Source organism: Narcine bancroftii, chromosome 3 (assembly GCF_036971445.1).
Source record: "Narcine bancroftii isolate sNarBan1 chromosome 3, sNarBan1.hap1, whole genome shotgun sequence".
Classification (NCBI taxonomy): domain Eukaryota; kingdom Metazoa; phylum Chordata; class Chondrichthyes; order Torpediniformes; family Narcinidae; genus Narcine; species Narcine bancroftii.
In genome coordinates, this window is record NC_091471.1 from 303,415,556 (window position 1) to 303,440,653 (window position 25,098).

Consider the following 25,098-nt stretch of genomic DNA (forward strand, 5'->3'; position numbering starts at 1 on the left):
CCCAAATACACTAATAAGCTGACAAACTCTATGTGGCTTTGGAGGAAGGGAGGTAACCGGAGCACCGGAAGGAAACCCTCACAGGTCATGGGGAGAATGTGCAGTGCCAGATTGAACTTGAGCCATTGGCAATGTTATAACGTTGCACTAAGTGCAGCGCTAACTGTGCCATACTTGAGGTAATTTATCTCAAAAACACAAACTGTTGGAATTATTTAGTTATACAGCATGGAAACAGAACCTTTGGTACAATTGTTCCTCACTGATCAATGTCCCTCCTGACCTCATCCTATTTATCTGCATTTGGCCCATATTCCTCTAAAACTTTCCTAGTCATGAACCTGTCCAAATATCTTTTCAATGTTGTAATTACACCTGCCTCCACCAGCTTGCAACTTGTTATATACAGGGCCCTCCATCATGTTTGGGACAAAGACACTTTATTTCTCTCCTTTATTTGTCTCTGTATTCCACAGTTTTAAATTTGGAATCAAACAATTCCCATGTGATTAAATTGCACATTCCAGATTTTATTCAAGGGTATTGTGTATATTTTGGTTTGACCATGTAGAAATTAATATTTGGAAAATAGCAATGGTGTGTATATTAAAGTAGTCATGTTTAGTTCTTTATTGCATATCCCTCGCATGCAATGAGTGCTTGAAGTCTGTGTTTCATAGACAGGTGCTGAGTATCTTCTCTGATGATGCTCTGCCAGACCTCTATTGGAGCCATCTTTAGCTCCTGCTTATTTTGGGGCCTGTCCCTTAATCTTTCTCTTCAGCATTTGGAAGGTATGCTCAATTGTATTTGGATCGACTTTAAAAAACACCTTCCTTTCTTTAGCAGTATGTTTGGTATGTTTGGGATCATTGACTTGCTGAAGGATGAAGCGCCGTCCAATGAGTTTGGGGGCATTTGCTTGAACTTGATTAATAAGATGTTCCTATGCACCTCAGAATTCATTTTGTTATTGCCATCAGCCGTTACATCATCAATGAAGATACTGTACATGCCTCACAGCTCATGTGCAAAAAGCTGTGCAGTCTGTAGTTGACTGTTGGAAATTACCCATTGAATGCACAACATCATAAATAGTTTTTTTTTTTTTTTAATTTTTCACACCATAAATCACATTAGCCATGATATACACTATTTCTTTTCACACATATACAGTGACTTTTTCTCCCCCCCCCTTTCCTCCCAAACCACCCCCCCACCCCCCCCTCTCATCCATTTTAGGTATACAATCTAGGTTGCATTAAGCCAGTCAGACAATGTTGTCATTCAACAAAATTACACCAGAAATTCTACTGAGTCCATTCTTTTCTTTCCTTCTCCTTCCATCAACTTAGGTAATGTTTGTCCCCGGTAGGTTTTCGCTATTGTATTTAATGTAAGGCTCCTATACTTGTTCGAATATTTCAATATTATTTCTTAACCAATATGTTATTTTTTCTAATGGAATACATTTATTCATTTAAATTTGGTAGTTTCTTCCTTTTAATTTGGTTATGTATTCCATTAATATTTAAAGACATATAGTTCAGCGTAGCCCTTTTATATTTTGTTTATCTTCTCTTTCCGTTTTTCCATCATTACCTTTCCTCCTTTTCCATTTCTGTTTTCTTATTTTCAACTCTTTATAAGACAACATTCCTACAACATCTAACATTTTCCTTATTCTCCTATTTCTATCTTATTTATCCCCAATCTCCCCTTCACCTCCTGAGTTGTCCTTTATCCCTTGTCGGACAACCACATCTCCCCTCTCCATTTGGATTTGCGAATCCACTCGCAAGCGTCAACTGATTTTGCAGTGACCGCTATTTCCCCCCACCCCGCCTCCCCAGAAAAGATTTCACTTTTCATATGTCACAAAGGTCCCTCTTTTAATTCCCTCCTTATTCTCTCTATTCCATTACCTTCCCTTATTAACTCTTGTCTATACTATCTATATTTTCCCCTAAGTACAGATACATTCATGTATGCTCATTGTCTCTATTCACTCTTATACCTCTTTACCTGCATACATATCAATCGTGATCATTTTTACTCTCATTACCCGTCTTCATCCCTCAGTCTATTTTTGTCTTTACCCACATACATATCAGTCGTGATCATTTTAACTCTCATTACCCGTCTTCCTCCCTCAGTCTATTTTTGTAATTGTTCTGCAAATTTTCGTGCTTCTTCTGGATCCGAGAATAGTCTGTTTTGTTGTCCTGGAATAAATATTTTCAATACCGCTGGATGCTTTAGTATAAATTTATACCCTTTCTTCCATAAAATCGCCTTTGCTGTATTGAACTCTTTTCTCTTCTTTAGGAGTTCAAAACTTATATCTGGATAAATGAAGATTTTTTGCCCTTTATACTCCAGTGGTTTGTTGCCCTCTCTTACTTTTTCCATTGTCTTCTCCAGTACCTTTTCTCTTGTAGTATATCTTAGGAATTTTACTACAATAGATCTTGGTTTTTGTTGTGGTTGTGGTTTAGAGGCCAATACTCTATGTGCCCTTTCTATTTCCATTTCATGCTGTAGTTCTGGACATCCTAGGGTCTTAGGGATCCACTCTTTTATAAACTCCCTCATATTCTTGCCTTCTTCATCTTCCTTAAGGCCCACTATCTTTATGTTATTTCTTCTGTTATGGTTTTCCATTGTATCTATTTTTTGAGCTAGTAGTTCTTGTGTCTCTTTAGTTTTTTTATTAGATTTCTCCAATTTCTTTTTTAAGTCTTCTACCTCCATTTCTGCTGCTACTGCCCGCTCTTCCATCTTGTCCATTTTTTTTCCCATTTCTGTTAAGGTCATCTCCATTTTAATTATTTTCTCCTCTGTGTTGTTTATTCTTTTTCTTAAATCCTTAAATTCCTGTGTTTGCCATTCTTTAAATGTCTCCATGTATCCTTTAATAAGAGCAAGTATATCCTTTACCTTGCCTATCTTTTCTTCTCCTATTTCACCATACTCTTCCTCTTCTTCTTCCTCTGGGTTGACCATCTGTTGTTTCTTTGTTGCCCTTTCCTCCTCTTCTATCTTGTTTCTATTGTCTTCTGTGGTCTCTTCTTGCTGCAGGTGTTCTGCAGCTGTCGTTGCCGGCTGTGGAGATTGACTCCCCAGCTGGTCCCCCCTCCCGTCGGTGTGTTTTTTTTCATTCGCATCTCGCATGCGCGATTCCTCGTGCATGCGCGGTTGCGCACTTTTATTCGGCTCAGCGAGCCATTTTTGTAGTCCATTCTTTACCGACCTGAGGGAGCGGGTTTCTCTCTCCGCAGCGGGCCTCTTCGGACAGGTAAGGCCTTCACCTTTTTCCTCCTTTGTCTTCTCTTCCTCTCTTCTTACCGTTGCTTTCGACTTTTCTTTTTTTGTCGCCATCTTCTTTCCACCTTTATACTCACTTTTCTGTAACTTTTATTTCTGTGCCTTTGTGTTTTCTCTTGTTTTTCCCGACTTTTCTGGAGAGGGCTGGAGTTCACCGTCCGGCCACTACTCCATCGCGTCAGGGCACCATCACAAATAGATATTGAAAAGATTTAGATTGCAGCCCCAAAGTTTTGGTTGAAAATAGTATAGTATAAGAACTGGGAAGTCCCAATTTTGATAAAGGGTTTTTGATCTGAGACAATAGCTCTGTTTCTCTTTCCACAGATGTGCTCTAACATGCTGAGTATTTCCAGCATTTTCTGTTAACATTAAAAAATTTTTATTAGACACACAGCATTTAGCCCATAAGCCTGTGCTCCCCAATTACAATGAACCTATAACTCATGGTACATTTTGAATGGTGGGAGGAAACTGGAGCACCTGGAGGAAACCCACGCAGACACAGGGAGAATGTACAAACTCCTTACAGACCTTGCCGGATTCAAACCCTGATCCCGATTACTGGCACTGTAAGTGTTGCAATAACCGCTACGACAACTGTGTTCTTATGTCATCACAGAGTCTGATTGCTCTCTGTTTTAAACCATGGAGTAGTTACTGTTTCAGTGACAAATTAAACCAAAGGTTACATGATAAGGATTAACTTGAGACAATGGGATCCACCTCTGCCTCTGCTCCCCTTGAACTGCTGCTCTCCAACAGATTAGTTGCATTATTGCAAAATTGGACCAAATAATTTCTGTTTGGGGAGCAGAATCCCATCCAAACTAAAATGAAGTAGATGTGTCACAGACTTTGAGAAGGAGTAGAGAAAGGGGGGATTAAAAATAGAAGAGGGATTCACTTTCACAGTCTGTGGCAAATATATTCATTCCTTTCCTTAGAAACCTTTCAAGCATCCAAACCACTATAGCAACATCTCCAATTAGACCCTAAGCTTAGCTTTTGATGCTTTGGCTTTACCATCACCTTCACCTCTGGAATATTTTACTGGTCTATAAACTGTTGAAACCTTCATTCCTGATTTTATTACTTCAAAGGAAACACTCAATGAACTTGGGTGCTAATGTCGAAGAAATAAAGTAAATTGCTGAATTTTGCTTGACCCCTGTGAACTCTGTGGTTAGATTTGAGACTTTCCATTTACTTTCTGATTACCTTGATTATGCTGTCGATGTCCACGCTGCTGAAGATCCAGCTGCGCTGGGTGGGTCACGTCTCCAGAATGGAGGACCATCGCCTTCCCAAGATCGTGTTATATGGCGAGCTCTCCACTGGCCACCGTGACAGAGGTGCACCAAAGAAAAGGTACAAGGACTGCCTAAAGAAATCTCTTGGTGCCTGCCACATTGACCACCGCCAGTGGGCTGATATCGCCTCAAACCGTGCATCTTGGCGCCTCACAGTTCGGCGGGCAGCAACCTCCTTTGAAGAAGACCGCAGAGCCCACCTCACTGACAAAAGGCAAAGGAGGAAAAACCCAACACCCAACCCCAACCCACCAATTTTCCCTTGCAACCGCTGCAATCGTGTCTGCCTGTCCCGCATCGGACTGGTCAGCCACAAACGAGCCTGCAGCTGACGTGGACTTTTTTACCCCCTCCATAAATCTTCGTCCGCGAAGCCAAGCCAAAGAGACCTTGATTATGGCTGTTTGTTGAGCATCCTTGAAATCTTTTCAAATGTTGCCTTTCTATGTGTTTGTTTTATCATGAAAAAAAAATTGAATCAGTAGACTTTTATGGCTGTTCTTTTTATGAATTCCTACGACAGTACTTTTGAACCATGGTCCTGCAAACAAATCCAAATAGATCTTTAGCCACAAGAATTTCATGACAAATTCTGAATCTGAGAGGCATGGTCCCTTTAAGACTTTTTGTGGGAGTCCTTTTGATGTTTAAATTGAGTTCTGAGCAGGTCAGACCTGAGTAAGGATTTGTCCCCGCTGGCAAGCAAATTCAGATTGTTCCATTTTTAATTAAAGTCTCTGCTCTTACTGGATTCAATGGAAGCTGTTCACTGCAGTGGATCAATGTCATTTATATATTTGTTATCATCAAACTCCACACACCAAATCATTTCCTATTCGTATCTATATATTCCAGGCCTTTTTATGTTCAGGCTAGAACATTTACAGCAGACTTAAAATTCAACAGTATTTTTTTAGATCTCCAAGAAAACTTTTTTTATGCCCTTCCTGTGTTTTTTGATTGGTGAATTTGAAAGCATTCTTGACTTTTGTGCAGTTTCAATCTGTTTTATGGTATTGGCTGAAAATGGTCCTGAACTGGTCATGTTACTGGACTAGAAAACCAAAGGCTTGAATTTATTATAATCCAGGGTGCTAGAATTCAAATATAAGCATGGTTGGGGAATGAATTCAATTAAAAAGAATTTATACTTTTAAAAAGTAGTCATCAGGTGGCTGTAACGATTCATTATTGTGAAGAAAAAAAATATCATTCCTACCTATTTCTCCCACTATCTAATGGGAGAACTCTTCAGAGCCTGATTGGGAAACTCAACCATCCAGCCTCTACAGCAACATTTACCTTGTATGATAATTCTAAAATGGCTGGAAATGAAAACATGATCTCAGATTCAATGTCCAACATGCAATGGAATCCCACCACAAGCCATCTCTGCCCTCTCCACATTTCTACTCGCCACAAATACCATACTCTCTATGACTCCCTGGTCCACTCACCCCTTCCTATCCATTGGCATTTTCCCTATGACTGTAGGAGGTGCAGCACATTCCCCTTTACACCACATCCTCCCTCCCCCCTGTCACTATCATCCAAGGGCCTAAAGAGCCTTTCTAGGTGAGTTAGCGATTCACATGTATCTCCTCTAACCTTGTCTTTTGGATTCAGTGCTCTTGATGCGACTTCCTTTACAGTGGCAATATCAAGCATAGTCTCAATGACTGCTTTTCAGAGTAAATGCCTGTCCACAATGGCTGTCCTGGACCTCTGGCTGAAGGCCTCTTCAACTCCCAATTCTCTTTCTCACACTGACTTCATATTCTGTTTGGATTTCCTACAGCTCATGGCATGAGTATTGAATTTTCCAATTTCAGATTCCCCACACTCCTGTGTTTGTTACTCACTCTCATTGCTTCATCCTGGGTCTCTCTTTACATTTTCCATCCTTCACCCTCTTAATAGCTAGACTCACCTGCTCCCCATCTGGTTCTATATGCCCATCATCTGCATCCCCAGCCAACTGCCTTCTCCCTATGTTCCTTCCCTAATCTCTCCCCCATCTCGTTCTAACTGCCCATCAACTCTCCCTTATCTGATTCCACCCATCTCCTGCCAGACTCTGCCATTCCACTTCCCTTCCCCCACATCTCCATCTGCCTATCTTTATTTTTGGTTTTCACCTATCATGCACCAGACTTTGTCTCAACACCCCTTCCCCAACTGGCCTCATGTACCCATCATCTCATGTCCCTCATTTGGTCCACTTATTACTGACCAGCCTCTATCTCACCCCTCCCTCTCACTAGAGGCTATCTTCCCTCCACACCCTATCCTGATGCCCTTTTTCAATAATATCCTTGGATTCCACTTACTGGTTAGAACCATAGAACATCACAGTGTACAGAAACAGGCCCCTTTGGCCATTCTAGTCTGTGCTGAACTATTTTTCTGCCATCCCACTGACCTGTGCCTAGTTCATAGCCCTCCATACTTTTCCTATCCATATACCTATCCAAATTCTTCTTAGATGTTAAAATTGAGCCCATATTCCCTACTTCAGTTGGCAGCTCATTTCACACTCCCACCACTCTTTGTGTGAAGAAGTTCCCCCTCATGTTCCGCATAATTTTTTTCCCTTTCATCCTTAACCCATGTCCTCAGGTTTGTATCTTACCTACCCTCAGTGGTAAAAGCCTATCTGCATTTACTCTATCTCCCTCATATTTCTCCCCTCATTCTTCTACACTCCAGGGAATAAAGTCCTAAGTAAAGTTAGGTGACCAAACCTGCACACAATACTCCAAATTTGTCCTCACCAATGTCTCATACAACTTTAACATAACATCTATATTCAATACTTTGATTTATGAAGGCCAATATGCCAAAAGCTCTCTACAACCCTTGCCACCTGTGACGCCACTTTCAGGGAATTATGCATCTGTATTTCCAGATTCCTCTCTTCTACCCCACTCCTCAGTGCCCTTGCATTTACTGTGTACGTCCTTTGTTGGTTTGTCCTTCCAAAATGCAACATCTCACACTTCTCTGCATTAAATTCCAACTGCCATTTTTCAGCCCATTTTTCTAGTTGGTCCAAATCCTTCGGCAACTTGTCAATGGAGTTATGAAACCATGCACATAACATGTCAATTAGGTACGACTAAAACTGGTTTTCAAACTTTTTCTTAAAACATAGGGAATACTTAAAGTAGTATGTTAGTGGAAGAAAAAGGTTGAGAACCACTGCCCTAAACCTTTCCAATCTATACAGTTGTCCAAATATCATTTTAAACTTCATAATTGTTGTGAAATAATTGGATCTTCTAGCTGTGCTGCCCTGATAATTGTAAAAAGCATATTTTAGAAGCACCATTTATTGATATGAAAGTTTCACACTTCGTTAGACAGTATTTATTACAGTTCTTAGTTGGCAATATCATGGAAATCGTCTCCACCTTTCACTCAACCCAGAGGAGATCGGGCACAAGCCATTATCCAAAATCACTATTGTGTCTGTCAAAATGATGTGAACAATCCTTAACATTAATTCCTGTGATACCATTAAACAAAATCATTCAAAACAGAGAATACATGCAAATGTATAAAGTCTACTATTGGTGATAAAAGTTTAATTCTGAGTGGTGGTATATTGTGTGATGAATAATGAAGTGCCAACCTATCAAGGTGAATTGTACAGGATCCCTGAACTGTATTGCCTGATTTTTATATCTTTCAGTGTTGGCTTTAAGCCATTTGAAAAGAATCAAAGAGAGAATCAATTCTAAGAGACTTAGGAAGCAAGGTGTACTGCCAATCTTGGATTCAGCTCAGACTACAACACTCTAGTGGCTGTGATTGCCCTGGATACACTGTTAGCATAGCGGTCAGTACAATGCCAGTGACCCAGGTTCAGATCCGACGCTGTCTGTAAGGAGTTTGCATGTTCTCACCATGTCTGTGTGGGTTTTCTCCAGGAGCTCAGGCTTCCTCCCACCATTCAAAACTTACAGGGGTTGTAGGTAATTGGGTGACACAGGTTCATGGGCTGGAAGGGCCTTTTACCGTGCTGTATGTCTAAATTCAAATTTTAAAACATTTAAATATAAAGAAATGAAGCAGTTCTGACCAGTCCTATATGTGGTTTCTTTTATTGAAATAATGACGTTTGGGTTAGTTTAAACAACTATATTTATTAGCTAGAACACAGACAGACAAGACCTTGCGGAAGTATCCATTTTGAATCTACAACCTACCACAGCTCATCTCCTGACTCTCTCTGTGGCAAGAAAGGGCATTTGGTGAGGGTTTGCCATGTGAGGGGAAGTCAGCGGCCTGCACCGCTCCTGGATCCGATTCCAGCCCCAAGCTATGCCCTGAATTCACCCGAACCCACTTGCTGCACTACACACAATCTGAGGGTGGCAGTGAGGAAACATCTTGCCACGAGCCAAATTCAAACGACGCGATCATCAACATCGGAGGAAGGAGGGCAGCCATCTTACCCATACATGGCAACCCAGGATGGTGGGGGCCACTCGAGTAAGGAGTATGGAGTCTCCGGGGTCCTAGCCTCAATGGTTCTAGCAATACCATAGTGAGTGTAAAGGTAAACGGACATTCCACTAAATGCCTAATCGACACTGGCTCTACTGAAACCTTCATAGCGTGTGGAAGAGTACAACCTGAAGATGTATCCTTCCAATGATTGCATATTCCTTGCATCTCATTTGCATTCTACGTGTATTCAACAACATCACACGGTACATCTTTCATTTGAAGGGGGAGAATTCTGTAATATTCACCTGTATGGACGTGATGAATTATGTGCTGTGGTGTTGTTGGGTCTGGACTTCCTGTGTCATATTAAAAGCGTGACCTTGGAGTATTCTGGGTCCCTCCCCCCGTAACAGTTCGGAATGGAGGGCCCCTAAAATCAGAACCCACATGCAGCCTCTCCACACTGAATATCGACCTCACCCCCCCCCCCCCACCCCCCCACACCTCTCTTCCAGAATCTGTCCTCGGACTGCAAACCTATTGCTACCAAGAGGAGGAGGTACAGCACAGCAGACTGAGATTTCATGAAATCTGATACACAACGTCTGCTCGACGAAGGTATCATCGAACCTAGCACCAGCCCATGGAGAGCGCAAATGATAGTGGTAAAAGGGGAAAACAAGCCCAGGCTTGTGACTATAGCCAAACTATTAATTGGTGCACACTCCTGGATGCATACCCTCTTCCTTGAATTTCAGACATGGTGAATGATATTGCGCAGTATCGGGACTATTCGACCATTGACCGGAAAGCTGCTTTTCACCAGCTGCCAATCCATTCTGAGGACTGTCCATATACGGCATTTGAGGCTAACAGTCATCTCTATCAATTCCGGAGGGTCCCTTTTGGTATCACTAATGGGGTTTATATCTTCCAGAGGCAGATGGACAGAATGATGGATGGGTTGAAGGCTACCTTCACCTACCTTGATAATGTCACCATCTGTGGCCACACCTTGGAAGACCATGACGCCAACTTCCAGAGATTTCTCCATGTGGCGAAAGCCCTGAACTTTGCTTATAACTCTAACAAGTGTGTGTTCAGGACTAAACGTCTGGCTATCCTTGGCTACGTGATGGAGAATGGTATAATTGGCCCCGATCCCAATAGGATATGCCCCTGTTAGAGCTCCCTGTTCCCAGGACCACAAAAGCTTTGAGGAGATGCTTGGGGTTTTTCTCATATTACATCCAGTGGATCCCTCAACACGCTGATAAAGTTTGCCCTCTCTTAAAAGCCACTAATTTCTCCCTCTCGGCTGAAGCCTCCGGAATTTCCTCCGGAATCACATTGCTTTGGATGGAGTCATGGCTGCTACCCTCAACCAGATTGGTTGCATTTTTTTCTTGGACATTACAAGGCTATGAGCTCCCAAACCTATCTGTGGAAAAGGAGGCTCAAGCCATTGTAGAAGCCGTGAGGCACTGGAGACACTACCTGGCTGGAAGGAAATTTACGCTCCTCACTGACCACCGACCGCTCTGTCGCATTCATATTTAATAATGTCAAGAGGGGTAAAATCAAAAATGAAAAAATTGCTAGATGGAGGATTGAGCTTTCTACCTACAATTTTGACATTGCATATTGGCCAGGAGCCCTTAATGACTCTCCAGATGCCTTATCCAGAAGAAGCTGTGCCTCTGCACACACTGCAGTCTCTGCATAATGAGCTCTGGCGTTGAGGGGTTACCCGCATGGCTCATTTTGTCAAGGCGCGTAATCTGCCCTACTCCATGGAAGACGTCAGGGAAATGACCAGGTCTTGCCAGGTCTCTGCAGAGTGCAAGCCACACTTCTACTGCCCCGCAGAGGCTCACCTGATCAAGTCATCCAGGCCCTTCGAATGGCTCAGTGTCGATTTTAAGGGACCTCTCCCCTCCACAAATGGGAACACTTTCTTCCTCTCGATTATTGATGAGTACTCCTGCTTCCTGTTCATCATTCCATGTCCTGACATGTCTACTTCGTCAGTCATAAAGGCCCTAGATTCCATTTTTGCCCTTTTCGGGTATCCCAGCTATATTCATAGTGACTGGAGTTCATCCTTTATGAGTGACGAGGGGCATCGCATCCAGCAGGGCTACCAGCTAGAACCCCCGGGGAAACGGACAGGTTGAAAAGAAGAATGCCACAGTCTCCTACTCAGGAAGCACATGAGGAGAAGCAAGACCGACTCCCTGGTGGAAAGGGTGAAACTGCTCCAATCCCAAGTACTCCTATGTGGAGTACCCGAATGGCAGAGAGGACCATTCTCGCCAGCCCCCAGTCAGGGCCTCACAGGATCCGGTTCAGGATGAAAGTGCATCCCCTTCCACTGCTGAACTGGAGACCCAGCCCACCTCTCCTCCCTTACAAGGGGACAAGGAGACCCAAGCCACCCGGTGCTAAGGCGCTCCACCAGGATCTCCAGGCCCCCAGACCGCTTAAATCTAAATTTGTAAATAACTGTATTTTTTTCTGAATCCATATTCTCTGTCATCATTCACAGACCTTAAATTCTGCAGGAAGGGTGAATGCAATGAACTGGTAGTGTGTTGGGCTGATGGCTGGCTCCACCTCCTGGCTGCGCCCCCCCCACCCCCCCCATCTGCTCACATATAACCCTGGTTTCCCACCTAAACCCAGAACTCTTCCGAAGACTACTGTGAGATCCTACCCATAGTTATAAGCTAATAAAAGTGTTTTTTTTTTCTCCCTCCAGTCATGAGAGCTTTTATTCACGCTACACAGTCTTAGGATTTTAACCCTGTACTGCATTTCAAATAAAAGGCAACAGCAAATCCTTTATTCGATTAAATCCAGTTTCTTCTGACAACTTTGCCAACTTATTCTTTAAGGTCTCAGGTAAATCAATAATAACAAGACAGCACTTATAGTTACGTACCTAATTCTATAAAATCAATCTATATACACGCAAATGGTTGGCATTCATGTCTTTCCCTGAGGGCATTTAATTTTTTTTAAAACCAGGATTATTTTGCTGACAGATGATTCATTCCTGTGCATTTCTTTAGACCTAATTTCTCAGATTAGTGATATGCCACTCCTACTATTCTTCCTTCGTCAAATATATTGTTGCATGTATATAATTAAGCAGTACAGGTAAAAACAGGACGTCAAGCGCTGAAGAGCTGGCTCTGAATGGGCAACTAAAGCGGCATCGTCTGCAAAGAGTAGTTCACGGACAAGTTTCTCTTGTGTCTTGGTGTGAGCTTGCAGGCGCCTCAGATTGAAGAGACTGCCATCCGTGCGGTACCGGATGTAAACAGCGTCTTCATTGTTGGAGTCTTTCATGGCTTGGTTCAGCATCATGCTGAAGAAGATTGAAAAGAGGGTTGGTGCGAGAACACAGCCTTGCTTCACGCCATTGTTAATGGAGAAGGGTTCAGAGAGCTCATTGCTGTATCTGACCCGACCTTGTTGGTTTTCGTGCAGTTGGATAATCATGTTGAGGAACTTTGGGGGACATCCGATGCGCTCTAGTATTTGCCAAAGCCCTTTCCTGCTCACGGTGTCGAAGGCTTTGGTGAGGTCAACAAAGATGATGTAGAGTCCTTTGTTTTGTTCTCTGCACTTTTCTTGGATCTGTCTGAGGGCAAAGACCATGTCAGTAGTTCCTCTGTTTGCGCAAAAGCTGCACTGTGATTCTGGGAGAATATTCTCGGCGACACTAGGTATTATTCTATTTAGTAGAATCCTAGCGAAGATTTTGCCTGCAATGGAGAGCAACGTGATTCCCCTGTAGTTTGAGCAGTCTGATTTCTCGCCTTTGTTTTTGTACAGGGTGATGATGGTGGCATCACGAAGATCCTGAGGCAGTTTTCCTTGGTCCCAACAAAGCTTGAAAAACTCATGCAGTTTGGCATGTAGAGTTTTGCCGCCAGCCTTCCAGACCTCTGGGGGGATTCCATCCATACCTGCTGCTTTGCCACTTTTGAGTTGTTCGATTGCCTTATATGTCTCATCCAGGGTGAGGACCTCATCCAGCTCTAGCCTTAGGGGCTGTTGAGGGAGCTGGAGCAGGGCGGAATCTTGGACTGAGCGGTTGGCACTGAAAAGAGATTGGAAGTGTTCTGACCATCAGTTGAAGATGGAGATCTTGTCGCTGAGGAGGACTTTGCTGTCTGAGCTGCGCAGCGGGCTTTGGACTTGGGGTGAGGGGCCGTACACAGCCTTTAAAGCCTCATAGAAACCCCTGAAGTCGCCAATGTCCGCACTGAGCTGGGTTCGTTAGGCGAGGCTAGTCCACCACTCATTTTGGATCTCCCGGAGTTTGCGCTGAAGATGGCTGCATGCGCGACGGAAGGCTTGTTTCTTCTCTGGACAGGACGGCTTTGTAAGGTGAGCCTGGTGGGCAGCTCGCTTCTTTGCCAGCAGCTCCTGGATTTCCTGGCTGTTTTCGTCAAACCAGTCCTTGTTTTTCCTGGAGGAGAAGCCCAGTACCTCTTCAGTGGATTGCAGTATGGCCAAAATGTTTGGCCTGGAAGTCAGCCTGAAGAAAACTGAGGTCCTCCATCAGCCAGCTCCCCACCATGACTACCAGCCCCCCCACATCTCCATCGGGCACACAAAACTCAAAACGGTCAACCAGTTTACCTATCTCGGCTGCACCATTTCATCAGATGCAAGGATCGACAATGAGATAGACAACAGACTCGCCAAGGCAAATAGCGCCTTTGGAAGACTACACAAAAGAGTCTGGAAAAACAACCAACTGAAAAACCTCACAAAGATAAGCGTATACAGAGCCGTTGTCATACCCACACTCCTGTTCGGCTCCGAATCATGGGTCCTCTACCGGCATCACCTACGGCTCCTAGAACGCTTCCACCAGCATTGTCTCTGCTCCATCCTCAACATCCATTGGAGCGCTTTCATCCCTAACGTCGAAGTACTCGAGATGGCATCGAGTCCACGCTGCTGAAGATCCAGCTGCGCTGGATGGGTCACGTCTCCAGAATGGAGGACCATCGCCTTCCCAAGATCGTGTTATATGGCGAGCTCTCCACTGGCCACCGTGACAGAGGTGCACCAAAGAAGAGGTACAAGGACTGCCTAAAGAAATCTCTTGGTGCCTGCCACATTGACCACCGCCAGTGGGCTGATCTCACCTCAAACCGTGCATCTTGGCACCTCACAGTTCGGTGGGCAGCAACCTCCTTTGAAGAAGACCGCAGAGCCCACCTCACTGACAAAAGACAAAGGAGGAAAAACCCAACACCCAACCCCAACCAACCAATTTTCCCCTGCAACCGCTGCAACCGTGTCTGCCTGTCCCGCATCGGATTTGTCAGCCACAAACAAGCCTGCAGCTGACGAGGACATTTACCCCCTACATAAATCTTCGTCCGCGAAGCCAAGCCAAGAAGAAGAAGGAGTTTCATCAGTGGAACTGTCTTAAATCTTGACATGCTAAAAGTCAAAAGATAATTGCACTGCAAACAATCATAATCTGGTTCTTCAAGTTCATCTGGAGGCGCTGTTAAAAAGGCTGTCGAGTTAACAGTAATACAGTCATGGAAGGTCAGATGAATTCACTAAGGGCTCAAAAGTGAGAGGTCGGGAGAGTTGCCACTGAATGCTGGATGTATTTCACTCTGGGTTTCAAAGGTGCCTCAGCTCACTCTCTATTACTTGACCCAGAAGGCCATCATTGCTCTTCTAGGTTGTTCTTTGTTTTAAACAATGCTGCAATTTTTTTTTCCTGGTCACATTGTGTTAAATGTCTGAACTGCAGCACAAGTCTGGTGTACTTCCAAAATTCCTGTGTAGTGTCTTTGGGGAAGGGTTCAACTTGAGAACACCATTTCTTAACTGTTATTAATGTGAAGCAGCAAGTTTAAAAAAAACACTTCTTCCTCACTCATGCATTGTCTCATTACACAATCAAAAGTGGTCAAAGGTGGTGCAGAGCGTGTCGAAAGTACCAAAGACTTGTTGATCCAAACCAAGGCTTTTATTGACTAAAAGACTGGACCGTATCACAAGTGGGCCGACCAGTCCAGAATGACCTGGTCTGGCTAGGAGCAATCCTTTAAGACCTGCCAGTAGGTGTGGCTATGCTCTCAGCCAGTCACAGTCATCCTACAGTACCATCTACCTTTCTCCTCAAGAAACAGGTGACCTTCGGATTTCATTCCCAGGGATCGATGAAATATTGACAATTTCAGTTTGCAAATGATCAAATATCATCGGGGAGAGAAAAAAAGTAAGTGCAAAGGTTGGTAAGTGGGGAGCCATCTGAGATGAAATTTTGTGACTACAGAGTTCGTATATTCCTGTCAGAATTACAGGTAAGATGTACGGAAGGTGTATGGAACCTTGGTTTTCAAGAGATATTGAGACCCTGGTTAAGAAGAAGAAGAACGGAACCATTGCACAAAATCAATGAACTGGTGCGGACTCGAAAGCCAACATGGCCTGTTTCCGCTCCGTAAATGGTTATATGGTTATATCTGTACATATACACCTTGGTGATAGAATCTGTACTTTCACAGGTGGGAGGCAAACATTTTTTCAAGTTTACTTTTTCCAAAATGAACAACAATTCTCCATCAAAGCTAAGCCGAAACCTTCTTTATCATATCTAGTTAGACACAGGACTGCTAACTGTGGCTGCTAGGGTAAATGTGGGGGTGGCCTTGCTCTCGAGGAATCTTAATTCCTCATTCTCAACATTCTGCAAGAATAGGGTCGCCATACCTGACATCGGGTCCCCAGGATTATTCTTCACCTTCTGTTTGTTAACCATTTGGTGCCTGATTTCTTTCCTCTCACATTCAGCCTACAGGACTCTTTTCCTTTTCCTACACTTCTTTCTCCCTTTTATCGCATGATTCTACATCTCTTACTCCCTTTGTTCCCTTTTTCTTTCTCTTATTGTTTATTTTTGAAAAAGAATTCCAAAGTCTTCTGGAAGCAATGAATGTCTACTATTTTAAAGGGAAAAGATATGGTTGCACCAGGGAAAGACTGATAATCAGGCAATGGTGTTTCCCTTATAACATGTTGAATCAATGTATGAAAGTTTCAGAAGCAAGAAAAAAGGGTACTTGATAAATCAAATTGTTTTACTGTTATAAGCCCAAAGGACCCCAAAACCCAGCAGCAATAGACATTCACCAAGACAAGTAGTTACTTAAACAAAATTTGTTTTTAATTATCTTTAAACATGAAAACAGAATCAAACTTTAACTTATCGCTATTAACTTAACTAACCTTAACCCCCTACTAATTCTAAGCATACGTGTATGTAATGTGTGTATAAATTTAAGAAAAATTCTTTGGTTCACTGTTCAATCTCACTTTTCCTTCTTCCAAGTTCTCTGGATGCAGGCAATTCTTATACTGTGCACAGAACTTAACATGCATAAAGTTCACCAGGCTTTGGTGCTCAAAAGGTAAATGTTGACCGCTCAAGAAGGTTCTTGTAGGGTTTTCAGAGAGAGATTTGTTGTTCCAGAATTTCCACAACTGAGGTACCACCAATGTTTCACTGATGAAACTTGCTCCATCAGGGTCCTCCAAATGGTAATATCTTTCTTTCAGGCTATCACAGAGTTCCTTTCTTATCTACTTCTTCCAAGAGAAACATCAGACAGCTAGCACTGCAAGCCATCCACCAGTCTGGAGCTCTCTGTTTCCCACCAGCTTTTCCTGGCGTGTTTCAGGCATGACTGTTCAGTCTCTTTCAGTGTCACACACACACTGCCTGAGAGAGCTTATTGAGCTTGTCTCCTCTCTCTCTCTCTCTCTCCAACTGCCAACAGCCAGAAAACCCATGTGACTCTCTCACTTGCAAAACCCCCACCTTCTTCAGCAAATAGCAGGAGTTATCCTTCTTGTTCAAGCTGTTGTCTTAGGTAAACAAAACCCAGGAGTGACCTTTCTGTGAGCCAGTTTGTCTCCTCCAAGACAATGGTCTATTCATTTCATGATGTCATTTCAATTAGCACCTACTCGTGAAATGTGCTTAGAATTCTCCATTGTTTCTGCAATGTTACTGAATATGAATTCTTCAGTATTTCAAATAAGATATGTTTTAAAATGTGTGTATGTATGTAACCCACTCTAATCTTACCAAATTCCTCCCAATGTTTATCCATTACATTATAATGCCTAAAACATTTTGTGCACTGAGTTGGTGATGGTCCGTTCCTTATTTAAATCTTAGCCATTTGTGATCTTTAAATATCGCATTTAATTTTTATTTCAATATTGATCACAATTGATTATCACCTTCCAGTTAATGTGCTGGTCATCCAAATAACTTAGCTGGGTTAGTTTCTGTAACCCTCGGAAAAGAGTTTAATTTCAGTCTTTAAAAAATGTACTTCACAGACAGGGCGGGTTCTTCCAATCATTATTAACTTTGATTACTAAGCAAGGTCAGGGTCGATGTGCCAGCTTCCTCTCCTGTGGCTCGCATCTCTCCAGCTCTTATTCTTTTTTTTCCTCCCACTTCTTGTGGGGCTCCTCTTTCCACTCTCTAATTCAGTTTTTCCATTTATTTGATGCATCTTTTTTTTTCATATCCATTATTCTGCCTCAGCTGTATTACTACAATTATAAATTCTTCCTCTTGCTCTGTGTCATTTTGGAACAGTTCTGGTGAGCTAGACTTGGATGGGACCGATCCCTTTTCTGATATATAATTACCTTTTAACTCTATCATAAATTTATCCAGCCAGCCCTTTTCTGGCCTCCTGCTCAATTTCTACCTTTTTAAAAAATGAGTTGAGCAACTGGCTGTCCAATTTAAATTTCTATTTTTTTTTAAACCATACTTCAGTTACAAATTTCATATTTGCTGTACTAGGGGCAGTTCCACCTGCCTTATTCATTTGCTGTCCCATCTCTTTTTTCCTGCCTGTTTCACAAATTAAAACATTTTATTTGGGCCTCTCTGGCCAACTGACCAATTAAATTTAACCTTGGGCAAACAATATAACCTTATTTTGTATAAACACTGCAGTCATGTAACCTTTAATATTATTTCTTCACTGACCTGTATGGTTTATGTCTCTTTGCTCTTTTATGGATCTCGGCAGGGAACCAGATCAACCTCAAATGAGGGACCACAGTTTTCCTAGGAGTGGGCTTGGAGTCCACACTCAAGGGGCTTGGAGGTCCACTTTCAGCTCCGTACAAAGTCCAAGTCCTACCGTTGCCACTTATTCCATCCATGTCAATAGTTTCTGCAAGATCCTGCCGACTACGCCAATGTGGATGTCAGTGCGCACTAAAATGAAATTAGACAACAGAATAGAACACACACACACACACACACACACACACACACACACATACACACACACACACACACACACACAGAGAAAAATATCATTTTAAAACATACAGATCTTTATTTCAGAAATAGTCAGTTTGTATATGGAAAATGAGTAAGACTAATCAGGAGAGGTCAATTTCTGATACCTGTCTGAAGCCTTTAGCTCTCACGCCAAAAATACAGAGATTTATACAATTTCAAATGGGTAAGGGGTAGAATTGACCCCAACCTTTGCATTACATTATTTTAACATTAAAAAAACTTGCTCTCCGCTTTGTTTTCTGATGTTTATTTTCCACAAAAAGAAATGGTGTTTTTACCTTGAAGGATGCAATTTTAGTGATGTTTATGTTTTTTAAAATCTCTGTCTTATCAAGTTCTACAACCTGTTTTCTGCAGAGTTTGCAAAATAAGTTCAGCCATTTTATGACACACTAAATGATTTTAGCCATTTTTTCAATGTAAGCCGCCTTCTAATTCTAACAACAAAAACTTTAAGCATTGAGATATAAACTATACTTCCTCAAGTTTACATGTACCTTACGTTTTGATCTTCTGTCCATTATAGGCTTTGAGCTGTACAGTATTTGCATGGATGTAAGCTTTATCTTCATTGGCCTAAAGCCACACTCACAGATCAAATTGACCATTACCCCTGTGTTCAGTGCGAAAGGAATATTTGCCCCATTTGCATTGTTCAACTCTGTTCATGCTTCGCTGTTCAGTGTCTGTTAGTTTATAGTCTTTCTGCACTACCATGCCGACGAAATGTGTATCACTGAGAGCCGTTTTTTCTATAGTGTGAACAGTGTGTTCTATAGTGTGAACAATTTCTTTTAAAGTGTGAACACTTTTACTTCTGTTTTGTTTCCCTGTGGAAAAACATTGCATAATGATTTTGCCCTATGCCCTTATTATAGACTTTTCCATCAGCTAGGCATTGTTTTGGTGCATGTTTAGTACTTCATTGCTAACAATTGAATGGCTCTCCATCTTTTTGTTGTTTCCTATATCTCATTTTTTGTTTATGTGTGTGTGTGCAGACACTGTGCCTCCATTTTCACTGGCTTTTGCACTATCGTTGAACTTTTTCGTGTGCCGCAGAGCTAATTCACTGGCGTGGCACATCTTCACAGCTCCAGCTAAGGTTAGCTCTGTCTCTTGCAGCAACCTCTCTCTCACTTTCTTGTCAATAATTCCAAATGTAATTTGATCACGAATAATTGAATCTAGCAGAGGTCCAAAATTGCATGTCCTTGCCTTTAATTTCAAGTCCGTTAAAAAGGTATGAAAGCTGTCTCCCTGCAGCTGCATGTGTGAACGAAACACGTACCTGTCAAATGTTTCATTTTTCTTTGGCGAACAATGTTCATCAAACATCTCAACAACCTTGTGCAACTGCCTTGACAAAAACAAATGTATTGAAAACCTCTAATGCTTGAAGTTTCACCATGGTAAGTAGCAGTGCAATCTTCCATGCATCAGATTTGCTATCCTGATGTCCAATGGCTTGCTATCTCATATCCAATGGCTCGCAGGTACAGCACTAATCTTTAAATAACCTCCACTCGTGGTCGACGTTTTCAGTCCAATTAACAGTATCCAGATTCTTCGCACTCTCCATTTTTTTTAAGCTAATATTGACTGATTTTCACTTCTGGTCCAATGTGATGTTTCTTTTATTGGAATAAAGAAACGTGGGTTTGTTTAAAATAACTATATTTATTAAGTAGACACTTAATAAATGCCTGGTGGAGGCATCCATTTTGAATCTACCAAGCTCATCCCCTGACTTCCCCTAATGGCCAGTATTATCACTAGCACTCACACTAGCACTCTATCAGTATACTAAGAAGCCATTTAACAGAATTATTTTCATCTTTTGGATGATAATCCAGCAGTATGCATTGTCAGCCCAATATAGCAGCAGGCTCATTCTGCATTCAATTAAATCCATGAGAATGGAAATCTACTTCAGCAATGCCTTGTGTTTAATTCACATAATTCATTGCAAATGGATACCAATTCAGAGAGATTGTCAGGTAGCTAATGCTACTGAGGTTGTAGCAAAATAGATTTCTTTTCTGACTGTGATTTGAAACTATAACAGAAATAGAATGAATGAATAAAAATTTATTGTAGTAAGGAAATGTAATTTACAGAAGCAATGAAAGTCTTACTTGCTGCAGCTTCACTGATATATGAACACACTAAGAATCTTTGGCTTGGTTTCGCGGACGAAGATTTATGGAGGGGTAAATGTCCATGTCAGCTGCAGGCTCGTTTGTGGTTGACAAGTCCGATGCGGGACAGGCAGACACGGTTGCAGCGGTTGCAGGGGAAAATTGGTTGGTTGGGGTTGGGTGTTGGGTTTTTCCTCCTTTGTCTTTTGTCAGTGAGGTGGGCTCTGCGGTCTTCTTCAAAGGAGGTTGCTTCCCGCCGAACTGTGAGGCGCCAAGATGCACGTTTTGAGGCGATATAAGCCCACTGATGGTGGTCAATGTGGCAGGCACCAAGAGATTTCTTTAGGCAGTCCTTGTACTTCTTCTTTGGTGCACCTCTGACACGATGGCCAGTGGAGAGCTTGCCATATAACACGATCTTGGGAAGGCGATGGACCTCCATTCTGGAGATGTGACCTACCCAGCGCAGTTGGATCTTCAACAGCGTGGATTCAATGCTGTCGGCCTCTGCCATCTCGAGTACTTCGATGTTAGGGATGAAGTCGCTCCAATGAATGTTGAGGATGGAGCGGAGACAACGCTGGTGGAAGCGTTCTAGGAGCTGTAGGTGATGCTGGTAGAGGACCCATGATTCAGAGCCGAACAGGAGTGTGGGTATGACAACGGCTCTGTATACGCTTATCTTTGTGCGGTTTTTCAGTTGGGTGTTTCTCCAGACTCTTTTCTGTAGTCTTCCAAAGGCGCTATTTGCCTTGGCGAGTCTGTTGTCTATCTCGTTGTCGATCCTTGCATCCGATGAAATGATGCAGCCGAGATAGGTAAACTGGTTGACCGTTTTGAGTTTTGTGTGCCCGATGGAGATGTGGGGGTGCTGGTAGTCATGGTGGGGAGCTGGCTGATGGAGGACCTCAGTTTTCTTCAGGCTGACTTCCAGGCCAAACATTTTGGCATTTTCCGCAAAACAGGACGTCAAGCGCTGAAGAGCTGGCTCTGAATGGGCAACTAAAGCGGCATCGTCTGCAATGAGTAGTTCACGGACAAGTTGCTCTTGTGTCTTGGTGTGAGCTTTCAGGCGCCTCAGATTGAAGAGACTGCCATCCGTGCGGTACCAGATGTAAACAGCGTCTTCATTGTTGAGGTCTTTCATGGCTTGTTTGAGCATCATGCTGAAGAAGATTGAAGAGAGGGTTGGTGCGAGAACGCAGCCTTGCTTCACGCCATTGTTTATGGAGAAGGGTTCAGAGAGCTTATTGCTGTATCTGACCCGACCTTGTTGGTTTTCGTGCAGTTGGATAACCATGTTGAGGAACTTTGGGGGGCATCCGAGGCGCTCTAGTATTTGCCAAAGCCCTTTCCTGCTCACGGTGTCGAAGGCTTTGGTGAGGTCAACAAAGTTGATGTAGAGTCCTTTGTTTTGTTCTCTGCACTTTTCTTGGAGCTGTCTGAGGGCAAAGACCATGTCAGTAGTTCCTCTGTTTGCACGAAATCCGCACTGTGATTCTGGGAGAACATTCTCAGCGACACTTGCGAAGATTTTGCCTGCAATGGAGAGCAGCGTGATTCCCCTGTAGTTTGAGCAGTCTGATTTCTCGCCTTTGTTTTAGTACAGGGTGATGATGATGGCATCACGAAGGTCCTGAGGCAGTTTTCCTTGGTCCCAGCAAAGCTTGAAAAACTCATGCAGTTTGGCATGCAGAGTTTTGCCGCCAGCCTTTCAGACCTCTGAGGGGGATTCCATCTATACCTGCTTCTTTGCCACTTTTCAGTTGTTCATTTGCCTTATATGTCTCTTCCTGGGTGAGGACCTTAGGGGCTGTTGAGGGAGCTGGAGCAGGGCGGAATCTTGGACTGAGCGGTTGGCACTGAAAAGAGATTGGAAGTGTTCTAACCATCGGTTGAGGATGGAGATCTTGTCGCTGAGGAGGACTTTGCCATCTGAACTGTGCAGCGGGCTTTGGACTTGGTGTGGGGGGCCATACATAGCCTTTAGAGCCTCGTAAAAACCCCTGCAGTTGCCAATGTCCGCGCTGAGCTGGGTTTGGCGAGGCTAGTCCACCACTCATTTTGGATCTCCCGGAGTTTGCGCTGAAGATGGCTGCATGCGCGATGGGAGGCTTGTTTCTTCTCTGGCCAGGATGGCTTTGTAAGGTGAGCCTGGTGGGCAGCTCGCTTCTTTCCTGGATTTCCTGGCTGTTTTCGTTGAACCAGTCCTTGTTTTTCCTGGAGGAGAAGCCCAGTACCTCTTCAGTGGATTGCAGTATGGTAGTCTTCAGCTGTTCGCAGAGGGTTTCATGTAAGATGCCACAAAGAGAGAAAATCGATAATAAAATCAAAAGGAAGAGAAATGAAAATAAATAATAAATATTCACAGTTGGCCTGATAGTGCATAATGTATAGTGTCAGTCACAGATCCTGTGGGTGAGGTCAAATCGGACTTGCTTTGCAAATAATTCATTCATTCTATGTTTGACTGGAAAAATGATTTGACCTTTTTTCCTTGTGAACTTGATTTACTTGTTGGGATATCTCTGAGGATAAGGTATCACTTCAAAAGCTAACGCTTTGGATTTCTGGACACGGACTCAACTTGATAGGGCAATGCCCCCTTCTCTGCAACACTGACAAATTTTGGTGATTGATGGTGGTGCTTTGTCCCTTGGGATCATTCTTAGAAAAGATGATGGGATTCCAGGCTCTCTGGAAATTATGTGAATACTAGCAACCAATGATCACCAAGAAGAAAACATCTGGAGATCAAGTAGATTTACGAGAGATCAATCTGGGAAGGAATTAAAACTCAACCTGACATAAATTCACCCTGAGTGTGATGACGTATAATCTTTTTGATATCCCAACTAATATGAACTTCATGCATGGAGATAGGTCCAATCATGTTTGAGTCAGATCGTTGGTCTCCAATATCAAAGGCATGATAATCCAATCTCACTCATCTCAGAATGTGGACAATTGTTAATTTTTTTTAAAAAAGGAACTTCATGGAGGAAGGTCATGTAAGGAGCAATTATTAATGATCAAATGATGGACCAAAGTGCTGTATTAGTTCAATCCAGGACTAGGGCAGATAAATAGCTGGATATTTTCACAGTAAGGGTAGGAAGTGGAAGAGATTTGTGGTTCCTGCATTCCTGGCTTTAGAACCACACCAAAAAGACCAGTACCTGAACTGAAGGGGAACCAATATCCTGGTGGGGAGATTTGCTAGAGCTGCTGGGGAACATTTAAAATAGTTTGGCGGGGGGCATGAATAAGAATGTGAGTGAAGATATTAAAAAGGTAGAAGGACAAAAGCATGATGCTATGGGCTCTGAGTTGGTAAGGAAGGACAAGCAGGGGAAAAACATAAAGGAAGCCATTTAGAAGGATTGAAATGTGTCTATTTCAACATTAAGGGTATTGGGAATAAAGGGGATGAACTTAAGCATGGATCAGTACGTGGAATTACGATGTTGTGGCTGTTACAGAAACTTGGCTGGCAGAAGGGCAAGATTGGCTGATGCAGGTACTGACCGGGGTTTAGGTGTTTTAAAAAGAATAGGATGGGAAGTAGAAAAGGGGGGAGGGGATAGTATCACTGCTATAGGAAGGAAGGATTCTGCAGAGGGAGTGTCCACTGAATCGGTGTGGGTGGAAGTCAGTAATAGGAAGGGAATTTTAACTGTGCTGGGAGAAGTCTATAGGCCCCCAAATAGCCCTTGGGATACTGAGGAGCAGATAAGCAGGCAGATTTTGGAATGGTGCAGGAAATACAGGGCTGTATTTATGGGTGATTTCAACTTTCCTTATATTGACTGGCACTTCCTGAGTGGAAGAAGGATAGATGGGGCTGAATTTGTCAGGTGTGTTCAAGAAGAATTTCTGACACAGTATGTGGACTGGGCGACTGGAGAAGAGGCCACACTGGATCTGGATCTGGTCAAGTGGCAGACTTCTTGGTGGGGGAGCATTCTGGTGAGAATGACCACAATTCCCTTAGCTATGCAAAAGGATAAAAACAGTTAAATGGGGGAAGGGCTAATTATGAAGGGATGAGGCAGGAACTAATGAAAGTAAATTGGAAGCAGATGTTTAAGAAGTAATGTGGAGGAAGTTTGGGGACCACTTGTGCAGGGTTCAAGATAGGTTTGTCCCACTTGGACAAAGAAAAGATGATAGAAAAAGGTAACTCTGGCTAATGAAACAGGTTAGTCAAGAGGAAGAAAGAAGCATACCTTAGATATAGGAAGCAGGAAACAGGAAGGGCTCATGAGAAGTATATGGTAGCAGGAAAGAGCTTAAGGACGGACATGAGAGACCAAAGGGAGCATGAGAAGGCCTTGGCATGTAGAATTAAGGAGAACCCCAAGGCGTTCTATGCCTATGTGAAGAACAAATGGATGACGAGAATGAAGATGGGACCGCTAAAGGATAAAGGAGGACACATGCTTGGAGGCAGAGGAGGTTGGGGAGGTCC